Raw genomic sequence first — 14,989 nt, 5'->3', positions numbered from 1 at the left:
CATCCTGTCGGTTTTTAGCCTTCACTGATGAGGCATCACCTTTATTTACTGTTCTCTTTCCTGGGAGAGGGGAAGCTGCCAGACTACCATTGAAAAAATTGTCCTGTCCTTCATGTAAAAAGTGAGATCCGCCAGTAGATCGGTCTGTGGTTTGTGATGCTGTTCGGGGAGATGGTTCTTATCCTCGGAGAGTAGAGCTGAGTTCAGCTTACACTCCCTGCGATTAGCCGCAGCCCTCTTCTCGCCTCCTTGTCGGCAGTGAGCACACAGGGAGCGGTTCCACCAGGCTTTACGATGATACAGGCGAAGACCCTGGGGTTCTGCCCTGCCACTTGCCTTGTTTCCACGCCTTCCCTCATGCTCGCAATCTGTTACCCGGTTTTGTGGTGAGCTGGTTCAAGGAGATAGCTGGTTGAAAACTGGCCACGTCAAAATAATTACAATGATTTAGCCTGTTGACATCAGTGTCAGAAATTGCCCTTTTTTTTTTTTTTTTTCCTCAAAAAGGACTGCTCTTCAGGGTTCTGCTCTCAGACGCAGGTTGTAGGAGAGTCAATAAGGGGGTGGGCTGAGCTGGGGGAGGGAAGGGAAGGATTGCAACCCTCGTGTAGTTCAATTCAACCTCTCTCTGGACGGTTTTCTCTTAAGGCTTGCTGGGGATTTAATTTCCTGAGCCGTTGTGTTTGTTGCTCAAGTGCTGTCGATTGGATGACCAGGACAAGAGGCAACGGCCACAGGGTGCGGCAAGCTAAACGCCAGCTGGGCAGGAGAGAATTTTCCCTGTGAAAACGGTTCAGCGCTGGGATGTGGTGCATCCGGAGAGGCTGTGGCATCTCCATCTTCGTGTCTGCCCGGGCAGACCCCGGGCCGCTGGATGCGCTGAGTTTCCTGTGCTCACGGCGGGAGGATGAAGGAGGAGGGTCCCATGGTCCCTTCTGCTCCAGACCTCTCGGTGGCTCCGCGATGGCTTGCTTCCAGCATTCCTCGGCTGAACAGCCTGGCAGAAACGGACGTGACCCTTATGTTCCTGAGCTGCCGCAAATAACTCGTGCTTTTGTCACGGTGGTGTTTATAACAGTTCAACCTCAGCTGTATTCGAAGCGCTGGACTTTCACGCTCCCTCTGTGTGCGGCGTGTCTGTGTGCTGCTGGTTCGCCAGCGCACCTCGCGGCCTCTTTCCCCATTAGGTGATCCCAGGAACCGTGTCTGTAAGACTCATCAGGGTAGGGCAGCCAGCCCGTCGCTTGGAGCCTTTTGTGACTCAGAAGGACAGTTCGGCTTTGTTTTCCTCTTTATTAGGGGCAAGGTGAATTGTCTCCTGGGCGGCCGTGCTTGTTCCTGACTGATGTTTCTTTTTTGTGACCTGTTTCGGCTCCCCGCCGTGGGGTGAGCTCCCCGGAGGCGAATTCTGAGTGTGCGCAGGTTCCTGGCCACAGTCGCCTGTCCTGCAGCCTTTCCTCTGCTTCTGAGCTTGCGGGTTGCCTTTGCAGTGGCGCTCTGCTATTGACAGCTGTCGTTTCCTGGCCATTGTCTGGTTTGGGACAGCAGCTTGGTTGCGGGTGCCTTGGTGTGCTGGAGCTCTGCGATGAGTCTCATCTCGCCGGGGCTCTTTTGTGAGCTGGCTTCAGGAAGGCTGCTGGAAGACCTGCTCTAGCTTTTCCTGCTGCCATGATTTCTCCTTTGATTTCCCCTTTTCTTCCTGCCAGCACTAAGGACTGTGCAATGAGTTGGATGGGGTTAACCGTCTTTTTGCTGGGTTGGTTTTCAGCTGGATCAGTTCCTTGGGGCAGCGCTTCCTTTAAACGGGGGAGAGGAGGCCCAGAAGGGGGGCAGAAGAGGGAGGGTGGGAGGACGTGGGCAGCAGCGAGTGTCGGGATCTCTCTTCCAGCCCCACCTCGAGCTGCGTTACACAGCTGCTTTAAGCTGTGCAGAGATGCTGGCCAGTGCTAGCTTCCACCTCGGGCATTTTTCTTTAGAGAGGGAGGACAGAGTACTTGGAGGAGAGAGGCGCAAGAGCTAATCTAGCTTAGGCCATAACAGTTTATTTAAAATCTTTCTTTAGCTTTCTTACACAAGTGTGCCGTGTCCCAGCCTTAAAAATAGCTTAGCTTCGCCCCGACTGAGAAAGAAAAATAAAGGTCACATGTTTGGGTCGTTCAGCAGTCTTTACATGAGTAACAAGTAATCTGCCCATCTTCCTTGCTTACGTTTCTCCCTGCCAACTTTCCATTTCTCTTCAGCGTATGGTGAGTGTGATTGCTCTCTGAAAAGCCTTACGCTAGTGTGCTCTAATGGTTTCCAGATGCTGATAGAGGTCTGTCCACGTCGCGCCCTGACGTCAGGGCCTCTGATGGCGTGGTTGTCTTTGTTCATCCCTCAGCCGGCTGCACCGCGGCCACCTCCTAACGCAACGCGGCTGCACGTGGCCGTAGCGAGGGCTGAGGAATATTCTGTAGCAGCCGAGGGTTTCTGGTGTCTGCACATGCTGAGTGTTCCCTTCTTTATATCTGATAAGCTTGTAAATAATTGATTGCCTCCTCTTTTTTATTTTCCACCCTCGTTTCCAAGAATCCAAAAGTGGCACCAAGAGAGGGGGTGGTTCTGTTTGCAGGTATGTCTGCTTGTTTAAACTTATGCTGTTCTTCAGATATTCATTTAAGGAAACCAACACATAAATAAATACCCCCAACTAGATTCAGTAAACAGTTCTCACCTTGTTCACGTTTGCAAACAGTCTCGTCCAAGCACGTCTTGCTTGCTCAGCTACTGACTGGCTGAGCAGTGTTCTGCTAAACCTTCGGTGCTCTGAAGTGTGGAGACACTTTCATTTTCTTTGGAGGTTTTGCATCGATTCATGATATCTCATATCACCTCTCCGTTTATGTCGCTCTGCTAAACTCTTGTAGAAGGGAGTAGTATTGAGAGCAGCTTCTCAGATGCAAAGCAAGTTGTGAGATTGAAGTATCCGCTTTGCAGTTGATAACTTTCCATTGCATTAAAAAACAACAACGATGAAGTAGAAACTGAAACGTGGTGCTTTATAGAAGTGTCATGGGCTTCACCATTGTAATGGTAAAATACCAATTCCTCATTCAAACAGCTTAGGAAGTAAGGAGACAAAGTGGAAGTAGTGATGGTGATACGTGACTTTTTCACTTGTGATGTGCGTGTTTAGGTCTGAAGTCTCAGATATTTTTTATATTTCATGCTGTGATAACTCCCTTCTGTTGATTTTTTTGGTGTGTGTGTCCAACTACAATTGTGGAATTTTGCACAGTAAAGAAGAGTTTGAGGAATAGTTTTTCTTTTTTTCTTCCTTCCCTCTCGCTCTCTGCTGTTTCTGAATATCTGTTGTAAAAAAGGTAGAAATATGGCAAAAGTAAATTGTAACAAAATAAACTGGATATCTTTAGAATATGTGTAAAACATTATGCTTCAATTTTTCAGTATATGTTTATACCTAATAAATCAAATTATAGAATAATGGGAACTGGTTGTTCAAATGTTGTAGGATTAAGCATCTAGGCAATTCTCTGTTTAATAATTAAATTGTACAAGTTGCTTAACTTTAATAGAGGGGAGTTTTTTTTTCCCCCACCATTTATGAAGCTATCGGGTGATGAACCAGTAAAGAATTTATCATCTTCTGTGAAGCCTGACTGTTTCTTCAGCTCTGTTACTGGCTCTGTAAAGTAGGTTTCTGTTAACGACATTATAGTGACTACTGCCAAATTAATTTTCCTAATTGCTTTTCTTGCAGTGGGCTTTACAGTCTACTTGTGGTGTAAGACTAGGTCTCAGTTTGCATGCTGTAGTTGCAGTGCTAGAGATAAATCTTTCTTTTTGTTTTATGGGTTCTTAGTATCTATAAAGATCTGTGAATTCAGTGTGTGTTGCTCTCCTGGTGCTCTGCCTAACCTTCTGGTTTTTGTTTTTTTTTTCCCCCCACTGTTTCAAGGAGTAAGTATTCTTATTTTATAAGTACGTATGTCAAAACTTGGTGGGTTACTTTTTATGTAATATGTTTTCCACATAACTAAAATACAGTCCTTAAGTAAATGTTACAGACTTGTCTTTTTTTGGAATTTTGTGAAAACTTGTGTTAGCAAGTAAATATGCCTTTCGTAAGAATTGCTACTGTCCCTTTTCTGATCGAAGCCTAAGACAGATAAAATCAGTGTATGAGGATGACGGAATACCTCTAAGAGAAGCAACTACTTGGCAGCAGAATGTGTTCTGATTTGGGTATTACTTTCACATTGTTCCCGCTGTCTTAGTGGAGAATACAGGAATTCAAACTGCTCTTTGAAGCTGACTTTCTGTTACGATGGACTGAAATGCAAGATGAGTTTCCACCATGGAAGTTGTAGCCTTTCTGTGGCTTGCCCTGTTTTGGATGCCTTTCTGTTAGGTATTTGTGGTATCTCTAGTGCCTGTCTCTACCGTTTTCTAGACTTTGTTCATGCCAGGAAAAAGTGGTCTGTTGCTTAGACTGGCAGTCAAACACTCGTAAGTCCATTTAGTCATGGAAACGTGTTTAACTTCTCTAATATGTTGGATAAAAATTGTCAGCAACACTGAGCAGTGTGTTTGGAAGTGAGCTTTGTTAATCAGCAGGGCAAACTGAACAAAAATCTTACTTATTCAATTGGGTGTAACCAGAATAAATAATCAGAGAGCTATCAGAAATGCTTTGTACTGCTCCCAGACCAAATGCAGCGTTTGCCATTGATGTGGCTTATGTGAACTTTGTTGAATAGCAGCTGTTTTAGGGAACAAGTCAGCTGTCCAGAGTGGAAGTCTAAAGTTGGAAAACTAATTTGGTGGGACACCTTAGCTTCAGATGCAGTTGGTTTCAGCCACTGTATGTTGCAGGATTTGGGGTCCTTTTGGGTGTGACAGTGCTTGTGCTGGCAAGTGGAGGTTATTCTGGGCAGATCCTAACAGTGGTTTCAGCCTGGGAAGATTTGTATTATGCCTTTTCCTTCTCAAATGAAGCTCAAGTCAAGTCTTCATCTCTGATCTTTTTTTTCTGTCTTTGAGTATTCCTGCGTACATTGCTAATCTACATCATCCCCTTCCTGATGGTAACTCACAGAAAAGGGGTAAGTTCGACCTTTCCTACAGCTAACATACCAGTTGAACATGATACCGAAATTGGAAGGGAGCTCACAATCTGATACTTTTGGTGTAGTTAAAAAAAAATAAATTATTTTCCTCTCTCTGTAGCTCTGTCAGTGCTTACTCATAAATGGACTAAGATGATATGTTACTGGATTACTGACTCGCATTTTGTTCTGTTCACTCACCTTCTCTTCAATGTAGATTGGATTTTACAGCTTCTCTGCCTTTCAGAGGGTGATGTGCCCTGTGGACTCTTCCAGGGTCAGGATACTTGTGGCCGTTTTTAACGAGCTCCTAAGAATTTTATTTTCTTGATTCTGCCTACTTCTTTTCAGCCTTGCATTGTTTGTGTTTACTGACCTCTGCTTGGGGAATTGGGATTCTTTCTGGAGCCAGTCAGGGCTATTTCTGAAGCGCTGCCACAGAGCTGTACAATATCCACAAATAAAACCAGAGCCGCTTCCACTTTCAAGATTCATTATGGTGTAGTTCCAAAATATTTATTGTTAGACCATAGAGTTGGAATCCAATATTTTTGTACCGTAGGTAGTTTTTTTTTTTTTTTTTAACAGATTCAACTTGTTTGTCATTGCCTTAGAATAACATGCTTCTTAGCCCCATCACAACTGGGACAATGTGAAGTTTCAGATGGAAATCGGTACGGGTTATCATTTCTTTCCACTATTCAAATCTCTTGTGAATTCAGAGCCCACCTCGGACGAAAAGAACGGCAGTTCAAAACTTTGCACAAGAAACTGTGAAAGTCTCTGAAATGCCATCAGTGTGATGAGGTGTTATTCATCTCTAATTTAGTGATTTAACTTGATTATTTTAGGCTTAACTGCATGTGTGCTGAAAGAGTGGGCTACAGAAGAGTTGGGCAGGATTCCTACCAGATAGTTGTGGTTATTATTTATGAAAGAATAGAAGCGATGGCAGGATGCAGTAAACCCTTGAATCATACTCATCTCTGAATGAGAGAAACATCCCTTGTTTAACCTGTGGCTCAGCTGGGTTGCTTGCTCCTGGGTGATTCACGTAATAAAACACCAGTCCCAGGAATTTCTGCCACGTGACAGCAATATTGTTACTTTGCTAACTGACTGGGGAACTACCACCTTGCTAAAAGTCATGGCCGACAAAACAATTCAGGTAATGTCTGGTTTTGACTCACCTGAAATTTGGGCTTTGGTGTACCTCAGCACCTGTACTAAAGCACGCTCTAAGGAGAGACTGCCGTGTCAGTGCACTGTTGGCACAATAAACAGGTTCTAGGCCCCTAATTTTCCACCTTTGTCTCCCCACTTTCAGGTGGTGTAAATCTCATTTGCCTTGTAGGTAGGCTTCACGGGCACCTGGAAGAGGAGTGACCAGGATGTTTCACCATCCTGACTTGGTACCATTCAAGAGGTTAGGAAATAAATAGAGGAAGCGTGGTATCTTTCTCTTCAGGGAAGAGTCAGAACTAGCATTTGAGATGAGTAGTGTTTTCATGTTTCTTGGAGAGAGTCTTGCTGCTTTCTGAGGAAAGAAACCCCTCCTTCTCTGTATGAAGTATACTGCCTAGTCCAGTTACAGCCACGCACTAATTGCTTTCTTCCTCCTTTTGACTCACCCTTACTTATTTTGCATGTAGGAATGCCTCCTAAGTGCTGGGTGCTTTCCAAGCATTCAAGGGAGATGTTCTTTGCTTCTGGGATTCTTAAAACTGAAAAATGTCGAGTAGGGATATGCATGAATTCTGCTGCTGTTGCTGTGTTCGTCCTCCTTCTAACTACCTAGTGAGTTCTCCATTCCTGCATTTGAGAAGCCGAACAGATTGAAGTGCTGGAATTTCAGCATTAGTTACTTGCTGTCAAAGAACAGGTCTGTTCTTAGCTCTTTTGCTGGGCTCATAAGCATTTTTGTGGGTTGCCTGCACAAAGCAGCTTTAGACTAGCCAAAAAAACTTTTCTTATATTGGCCGTTTGGCAGGTTGTCTCAGTATCAGGCTTATTCTAGAGAAACATCTTTTGGCTCAAGGAATTGCTTGTTATAGGATCATAGAATGGTTTGGGTTGGAAGGGATCTTAAAGACCATCCATTTCCATCCCCCCTGCCACAGGCAGGGATGCCACCCACTAGATCAGGTTGCTCAGGGCCTCATCCAACCTGGCCTTGAATACCTCCAGGGATGGGGCATCCACAGCTTCTCTGGGCAACCTGTGCCAGTGCCTCACCACCCTCTGAGTGAAGAATTTCCTCCTAACCTCTAATCAAAATCTCCCCTCTTTTAGTTTTAAACCATTCACCCTTGTCCTATCACTTTCTGCCCAAGCAAAAAGTTGCTTTCCATCTTTTTTTATAAGCCCCTTTGAAGTATTGAAAGGCCGCAATGAGGTCCCCCCAGAGCCTTCTCTTCTTCAGGCTGAACATCCCCACCTCTCTCAGCCTTTCCCCATAGGAGAGCTGCTCCAGCCCTCTGGTCATCTTTGTGGTCCTCCTCTGGAACCGCTCTAACAGATCCACCTCCTTCTTGTGCTGGGGCCTCACAAGGGCAGAGCAGAGGGGGACACTCACCTCCCTCCCCTGCTGCGCACTCCTGTTGATGCAGCCCAGGATGCAGTTGGCCTTCTGGGCTGCAAGCACACACGGCTGGCTCACATCGAGCTTTTCGTCCACCAGAACCCCCAAGTCCTTCTCTGCAGGGCTGCTCTCAATGAGTTCTTCTCTTGGTCCGTCCTCGTGTCTCAGATTGCCGTGAGCCAGGTGCTGCACCTTGCACTTGGACTTGTTGAACCTCATGAGGTTCACGTGGGCCCAATTCTCAAGCTCGTCCAGGTCCCTTTGGATGTCATCCCTTCCTTCTGTTGTATCAACTGCACCACTCAGCTTGGTGTCATCTGCAAACTTGCTGAGGGTGCACTTGATCCCACAGTCTATGTCCTTGGTAAAGCATATTTAATTAAACAGGTATTAAACAGTACCAGTCCCAGGACAGACCCCTGAGGGACACCACTCGTCACCGGCCTCTGCTTGGACATAGAGCCATTGACCACCACTCTCTGGGTGTGGCCTTCAAGCCAACTCCCTACCCACTAAATGGTCCACCCATCAAATCCATCTCTATTTTTTTTTTTTCTGCTTCTGGGGACTGTTTTCCTCTGGCTTCTTGAGAAGCCAAATATATGGGACTGTGAGATCTTTAAGACAGGCTTGTTGTCTTCAAGATGGTATTGAGAATTGAGATTCTGCTCTTGCTATCTCTACCTTGGATGAGTATTTCAAAAGACAGTGGTGGGAAAGGGAAAATGCATTCCTATCAATGTATGCATACCTTAAAAATAAAGATTAAAAATATCTAATGCTTGCTCAATCCAAACTGCAACTGGTTACAAAGACCATATCTTTTGAGGACCTCTGGCAGCGAATGTCACAGCAAGCAAAGTCCTTGCATCTCAGCCATATTCCAAGTGTAGCTTGGCAGGGTCTGTATTTCTCAGCTCACTCTGATTGCCTTTTATCTGATGTGTCAGATGAGCAAGGTGGGTGGTGTGACTGGAAGGAGGTGCGATGCCGTATGCAGCCTGGATCTGTGCTTTCTTGGGGGATGCCTCTTGAGTGCGAAGCTGTAGAAGAGGTTGTCACCTCCTTACCATCTTGAGGCCCACATGTCAGGCACTGTTGCTCACTGAATCTGCGCTTCACTTGGCTGGTGCTATCCAGCATGTGAAATTCTGGAGTGAGGAAGAGCGGTCCTGCTACAGGTAAGAGAAGTTTAAGTGGCAGATCCTGATTCTGCCTAAGCCTTCTCCATCTTCTGCCCACTAGCTGGTGTGGATGCCAGGACAAGCAGAAGCAGACAGGTAGGCTGCTGTGTGTGCGGCAGGCATGGGGGGGTGCAGGTTCTGTGGTGGGGATGCGAAGCAGGGTTACGCAGTGAAGGCAGTTCACTTCTGGCCTAGGGAAATAGAGGCTTGAAGTAGGAGGTATGGAATAGAGTGGTTCTGTTGGAAGGGGCCTTTGCAGATGATCGACTCCAGCTGCCTGACCACTTCAGGGCTAACCAGAAGTTAAAGCGTATTAATAAGGGCGTTATCCAAATGCCTCTTGAACGCTGACAGGCATGGGGCAGGACTTAGGGTAGGGGTTATTAAACTGGGATTTAGATCTGGGTAAATTACAGCCATTTGAATATTTTTGCAATCTGTCCTTAGGGATCTAGAAACTAGCATCCTGTGCGTTGAAGTTTTCACAGTGTTATCATAACATGTCTGTACCTGACTAGTAGCAACCAGATAAATTGTCACCTCCTGTGTAGCTATTCATGTGTGAATTGATGAGGCAGTAGTCACAGAAGTGGTGCTGAAATGCTGTTATGGTGGGTCAGTATGCTAACTTGGCCTTATATTGATGGAGTAAATGAAAATACGTTCTTGGTCTTTTGCCTGTTCGGATGTTTATCCATATCATACAGGTTCAGCGTGCTTATGTTGAATTGTGAGAGGCCACCTTTGTGTTACAAAAACTTTTGCAGCTAGAACTTCTGTTACTGTGTTTGTTTAAGCCTTTATGTGCCTTTTGTGGTGCTGCATGATTTGATGTAAATCTCAGTGCATCATTTTATGGTGCCTAGGGGGTTGCAGCTGTGGATGCTGCATGTATCAGCAGGAGTCCTCCAGTGATGCCCGGCCACTGGCCATTGATCGCATGTCAGATGAAGGCTTGTCATTGTGGTCTGTTTGTGCAGTGGGACACAGATGGCCAGTTTGCATCCAGAGAGTGCGTCCAGTTGGCTGAAAAGTTAACTTTTGGTCTGTCAGACTTAACGATGTAGAGCAAAACTCCGGGTTTAGGGAAATACTCAAGCTACTCATTATTATGATGTATCAGCCCATGATAACCCAAAGTCTACATGTCAGAAAGTTAAAACCTTTTCATTTAAATCATTTTAGAAAATTAATGAAAATTATATGGTATGATCACTGCTAAAATTCTTAATTGAATCAGCTGATGCCATAACGGTGGAGTGTGTGGCTCATCCAGCCTATTTGAATTTTAAAAAGCAGCTCGGATCCACTGGGCAGGGCTGAGGTACAGCAGAATTTGTAAAGAATTTGGTGCTATGGTAACTGCCTAGGTTGCTGATAAGGGGAGACAAAACTGTTCTTCTGATTGAATCACAGGCATGTGTCTGCATTTATTTTTGTCTGTCTTTCTGCTCTATTTGGAATTGATCTGCTGATTAAGTATTGCAGCATTTTTGATGCTTCTCACTGGTGTGTGGGGGAGTTCCAGGTATTGAGTGTTCACCACTGACAAGATGGTTTTAGGATCTCTCTTTTTGCCTGGCTTTTTTGCTATAGCTAAGGTAGATTTCTCATTTGGGATCAACAATAGATTTAAATGTATCATTCCCCCCAAACTTCCCGTAAAGTATTTTTTCCTGTTTGAAAGTCAGTGCTGTTGTTTCCTTACATTTTGCCTTTACCACTGTATCAGTGCTTCACCAGCTTTGCATCCCCTTCTAAGAGACTCTTTTGGACCCTCGAAAAGGGACTGCAGTTGATGAATATCCCCTATGGAGTCTGTCCACACCTGAAACCTCCAAAACTGGTGATGATGTAGAAGGACATCTCCTCTATGGAGATTTATGTTGTTATTTATGTTATACAGAATGCTATAATACTGAATGCCATGAATTACAAAAAAAAAAAAACAAAGGACCAGCAGAGCCATGCTGTATATGATACTGAAACTAAAGAAATGACACCATCACATCGCAAAGGTGCATTAGAAGAGACATGGTGAGCAGTTTTATGGCGTTTCACCTTCAGCTCAGCCAAATAAATCAGGACGTAAGGCACATTTTGTATACCAAGAGGCATGCCCTGCCATTGAACAGAATTTGGAAGCCACCCACAAATTCAAGAAATCTTGGGCTTGCTGATGTGAGCAGGTGAAGACAGGGAGAATTGTTCTGCTGACGTAACCAAGCTGTCTGTTCCTCAACAGGTTTTTGCTAAGTGTTTCCAGGCCTGCCAGAGGCAGGGCTGAGCACTCTGTTATTAATGGTCCAGGCTTAGGTGATGCCTTTACTGTGTGTTCAAACAGTTTGGGACCTTGAACTCTGAATCACAGCTCATCTGAGGCTTGAACAATTGGCAAAGGTGGCACTTCGCACTGCTCTCTGAAGCAACATAAAGCCGGAATGTAATTTTAGCTGTGGACTATGGTCCTCACTTCTAGCACACAGTCGAAGATATCAAAACAGCAAAACCCACTATGCAGCAAGGAAAATGTGGTAGTAGCACAGATTTCCAGACTCAGCAGGAGCAAGAAAATTGAAATGCTAACAAACATGCTGTCTTATCTGCCAATGCTCTAAGAAGGTGGGCGAGGAAAAGCTAGAGAGCACCTTGCAGATATAAGGAGAAATCTTCCATATTGTGCCTGGCAGGCTGTAAACACATCTTTAAAATTTATTTATTTTTCTCTGTATAGATCATGTGTATGTCACGTAGGGGTGTGAGACTAAATTTTTAGATGCTATAAATGACTGATTCAAAGAGGTTAGTCAGGGAACTCATGGGAGAGGATGTAACTTCTGACTCATGCTCTAAGCAGTGCAGAATTTTTTATTTTTTTAAACTGTTTATAAATTCCTCTGCAGCATTGACCATAAATACTCATGGTTAGTGTCCTTTGAGAAGTACTGTAAAAAGGCCCCCAAACCCTAACACTTCAGAGTTCCTCCGAAGAAAAAATACACAGCCAAAAAATGCTGTATAAATTAAGGAAGCTTGTTTAAGAAAAGTTAATAAAAAGATGGAATCAGAAAAGTAAAATGCTTTCAGATGGTATAGAGACTGTTTAAGTAGTCATTATACTGGAGGATGGGTATGGACTGTTGGAGAGATTCAAAATGACATGACAGCTGACATAATCAGACACGAGGGTGAGAGAGGATAGGGATACACCCTCCAAAATTTGAAGTTCTGTTAGATGAGAAAAACGGAAAGAACAAACTTTAAGTGTAAAAACACAGTAAGGCTTGATGGATGTCTGACTCAGGGTCTGAAATATTAAATAATGTTTTTCCTTCCCAAAACATCAGATACAGGAAGCAAGCCAGAGAGCCTGTAAGACCAATAGATGATTCAGGAGAGTTTTTTATGAGGGGTTCTGAGAAGGTAGGGTCATGACAGAAAACCAAATTGTTTTGCAGATGTGTTCATTGTGGAGGAATGTTTAGAGGCTTCCAAATGCCATTCTTCGCTTTTAAAGGATTATCTGGCCCTGGTCGAAGAGTTGATATAACTGCAGCGTTATTTGTCAATAAAAGACAGGAAGAAGTCAGTAGCGGTTATCTGGTCTTCATTCGAGAGTTCTAAAGAATGAAATAGCTAAGCCATTAACCGCGGAGCCTGATGTTTAAAAAGACTTGATGCCAGAGGAGCAAGAAATCTGTACTTTTTTATAGGGATCCTGAGGAATGACATCGCATAGTGCTTTCTCTTAAAGTCTCTTCTATCCTTGAGATCAGAGCAGATCCTTCCTCGTTGCTTTTCTTCAAGTGAGCACCAGGTTCAGTCAGCCAAAGAGCTAAAGGGCCTGTGGCAATGTGCCAGGCAGGAGTCATTGTGGTATTTTTTGTTTGTGAGTTCAGCGTTGTTTCGTAGATTCTTCAGGAACCAGTTTTTCCTGGGTGATCCATTCCCTTTGATGACTAGGGAGGAAGCTAGGGTCAGTTGGTGTAATCAGACCAGGACTTGGCTTGCGGTGTACATGCGTGCCACAAAGTTCTGTCGTGTCTCAGCTTACTTGATATCTTACGTTATGCTCTTCTAGCCAGGAGATTGCTGCCTGTCAGCAAAACCATCTTGAAGTCAAAGTATTGTTGAATAATTTAGTTGGAAGGGGTCTCTGTAGGTCTTTTAGGTCAGCTCCCTACTCAAAGCAGGGCCAGCTCCGATGGTAGATCAGGTTCTTCAGGACAATACGCTGTAAAGTTTTTGATCCTCTCTGAGGGTGGACATTCGGTAGCTTTTATTGGCCCTTCTTCCGGTGTTTGATCACACTTGTGGTTAAAATCATTGTAGTAATATCTAATGGGAGCTTTCTTTATGACTCGTGTCTGTTGTTCTCATAATTTTGGGGTGTGTTTGTGAGAAGTCTGGTTCCACCTTCCTTGTGACCTGCCATTAGGTAGCTGTAGACGGCGGCAAGATCTCGCCTTCATCTTTTGTTCTTAAGACTGAACAAACACATTTGTAAGTTGTGTGGCTTGAGCCACATGTCTTGGTCATCTCTACTGCACTCCCTCCAGTTTGTCAACGTCTTTCTTGTACTGGGGAGCCCAAAGCTGAACGTGATACTCACAGGTACTAAGGGGAGCAGATCCCTCCCAGTGACTCACAGTGATGCAGCCTGGGATGTGGTTGGTTGGAGTACTTCTTTATCATACAATTTAATCACGTTGGTCCTCTGCCACTTCCTGCCCCTCACCACTTGTTCTTGGCTTCCCTGACTCTCCCTGTCAGGTCATAGGTATTTGTTTAGAGCCTGTAGTATGGCATCTTTACCTCATGGCTGTGTTCCTGCAAGCATTTTTCTTACCCTCAGTCTTTTACCTGTGAGGTTGGTTGTCTGTGAGGTGATTTTCTTTTTATACCAAAATAATTTCTTTAAGATCTTCTGGTGAAGGACCTTATCAAAACATCTCTGGGTTCCAGCAGTGTTTATTTGCCTACAGTGCTACAAAGTTTTTCCATGGCCTTTCCATGGTAGTTGTTGGCGCTCCAGGGTCCTCTTCACACCTTGTGTTGGGGTGTTTTGCAGGTCATATTTTCTATCAAAACAGGGGAATGGACACCAGCAGCTGATCTTAATACATAAAAAGCTGAATGCTTTTGCTAGTACATGAGATCAGGACAGTGACTAGCTGCTGCTGTCTTCAGTGATAATTGCCACAGTGCTGTCCTCCACATCTCTGTGCAAGTGCCTTTCAAGGGACCTGCCTGGAGGTCATAGGCCAGAGACCAAACAGTGTCTTCCCATTTGGACTCTGTGTACAAAGGTGCAAGCAGTTGTGGCATCCTTCCTCGGATGAAACTCTTTTTTTTATACTGAGTTGTTGAGGAGTAGATAGTCTAGAGAATAGGTTCTTTCATCCTTATGGTTCTTTGCAAATTTAGCTTTTGGGATGAATGCCTGAAAGTCTTGCCTTATCACCACCCAGTTCATGTGTATTTTGAAGAATTCATGTGTATTTTGAAGCAGTGATGATCTTTACCATTGAGCTTTCTACTTCAGGACATTGCAGACTGTGCAGGACTTAATTTTGTATAAATCCTTCCCACTTCACTCCAACGTGGTATCTTGTCTTGCCACTCTGGCGTGTGATAGTGTAAACCTTTGGGAAGTCTTTTGCTAGGCTGTATCTTGGCACCCTGTAATCCTTTCTTGGAGGTAGTGCATGCCCAGGCAGATGCCAGCTGACCTTTGGCTGCCGTTTCCCTTAGCGCAGGTGAAATATTCCCTGTTTGAGCTGGCAGAGCTTGTTAGTCTGTGGTAGGGAAAGGGATGCCCTTGAGCTCCCTCCATCACGACCAAGCATGATGAGGATTATCTTGAGGGTGCAGCTACTCACATGTAAAAGCTCAGGGCTGCTCTCTAGCTGTTCTGCCTGTTAAGAGACTTGGAGCAGTGCAAAATATACATAGGGCCTTTGTCTGTTTCTGCAGGCACTGTGTCCAAGCTGTATTGCATTAGTGTTTGACGTTCTGTCTCAATGAGCAGTGTGCTTTGAGCTCTTCTTTTTGTAGACAGGCTCTAGGCTTTTAGCACTTCTGCACAGAGTATCAGATTTGCTACGTGATTATGT

General features: G+C 44.6%; 1 protein-coding gene across 6 annotated transcripts in view; it reads left to right on the top strand.

The window, feature by feature from the left end:
• The window catches only part of RANBP10 (RAN binding protein 10), an 83,494-nt gene that overhangs the window by 6,553 nt on the left and 61,952 nt on the right, over positions 1-14,989 (top strand). Inside the window, exon 1 of one of the 6 annotated variants that reach the window (XM_067004358.1) lies at positions 4,812-5,105. The exons of the other annotated variants lie outside the window; for them this stretch is intronic. The gene's annotated coding sequence lies outside the window, so the exon portion shown is untranslated. Of the gene's footprint in view, positions 1-4,811; positions 5,106-14,989 lie in introns of those variants that run through there. 6 annotated transcript variants of the gene reach the window in all.

The sequence above is a fragment of the Anser cygnoides genome, chromosome 12 (genome assembly GCF_040182565.1).
Source record: "Anser cygnoides isolate HZ-2024a breed goose chromosome 12, Taihu_goose_T2T_genome, whole genome shotgun sequence".
NCBI classification, from domain to species: domain Eukaryota; kingdom Metazoa; phylum Chordata; class Aves; order Anseriformes; family Anatidae; genus Anser; species Anser cygnoides.
The sequence above is the reverse complement of the archived record's forward strand: the minus strand, read 5'-3'. Positions and strand labels throughout refer to the sequence as shown.